Source organism: Citrus sinensis, chromosome 9 (genome assembly GCF_022201045.2).
Source record: "Citrus sinensis cultivar Valencia sweet orange chromosome 9, DVS_A1.0, whole genome shotgun sequence".
Lineage (NCBI taxonomy): Eukaryota > Viridiplantae > Streptophyta > Magnoliopsida > Sapindales > Rutaceae > Citrus > Citrus sinensis.
Genome location: NC_068564.1, coordinates 10980298 through 10981508, shown reverse-complemented (window position 1 = coordinate 10981508; position 1211 = coordinate 10980298). Strand labels below are relative to the sequence as shown.

The 1211-nt window shown below is 37.2% G+C and overlaps 1 non-coding gene across 1 annotated transcript; it reads left to right on the top strand.

Moving 5' to 3' along the window:
- Window positions 1-789: 789 nt before the first annotated feature.
- On the top strand, window positions 790-897 carry LOC112497036 (small nucleolar RNA R71). The gene has a single exon (XR_003063590.2). It is a non-coding gene; the product is annotated as a small nucleolar RNA R71 (small nucleolar RNA).
- Window positions 898-1211: the final 314 nt, after the last annotated feature.

Below are 1211 nucleotides of genomic sequence, written 5' to 3'. Positions count from 1 at the left end.
ACATTCTTTCCAGATCTCAAACTAATTACTTTGCAGTGTTCTTTGCTCTCTCTCCTAGGAACTTCTATATTGCTAGATAGGATTCCTTGAGTTCTGCTATTCATTGTTGTGGCTAGTTGTCCCATTTGATTCTCCAGATTTCTCAATGATACAGCTTGACTCTGCACAATTGCTTCATTCTTTGTAATATACTCATTAATCAGTGTTTCCAATGAAGTGATTGGATCCTGACTAATTTGCTTTTGCCCTTGATTCTGCTGATGAAACCCAGGTGGCTGTGTGTTTCTATTTTGTCCATTGAATGCTGGAGCATTTCAATTTTGATTGCTCCATGAAAAATTTAGGTATTGCTTCCAGCCAGGGTTGTAAGTATTAGAATATGGGTTGTTCTGAGGTTGTCGATTGAAATTACCCACATAGTTTACTGAAGCTGGATTCCCAGGACAATTATCAAAGTCATGTTCTTCACCGCAGTATACACAAGAAAGTGCAATAACTTGCTTTACTGTTGCTGGAGCAGATGTCATGGCTTTTACCAAATTAGTTAATGAAGTAACTTGTGCTGATAAAGCTATGATTGCATCAATGTTATGTACCCCTACTGATCCTCTTGCTGCTGGTTGCTTGGCTGAAGGCCACTGGCAATTATTATTAGCAATTCTTTCCAGAATTTCATAAGCTTCTGTGTAGAATTTGGATAACAAGGCTCAATTTACTAAAGCATCCACCATTAACCTTGTACTTGGATTTAACCCATTATAGAAAGTTTCCAATTGCATGCAACAAGCAATACCATGATGGGGACACCTTCTGAGCAAGTTCTTGAATCTTTCTCAAGCCTCATACAAACTCTCATCTTCCAGTTGATGGAAGGAAGTAATCTCATTCCGTAACTTTGCATTTTTTGTTGGTGGAAAATATTTCATTAGGAATTTATCAGCCAATTCATTCCATGTAATGATGGAATCAAATGGTAACGAATTTAACCATACTCTTGCTCGATCTCTTAAAGAATAATGGAAGAGCCTTAGCCTTAAGGAATCTTGTGTTGCTCCAGCAATCTTAAAAGCATCACTTACGTCCAAGAATAATTTTAGATGAAGATGAGGATCCTCATTTGGCAATCCATTGAATTGTCCAACTGTTTGCAACATTTGGAACATCACTGGTTTTAACTCAAAATTTACAGCGTCTACTTTAGGTCTAATAAT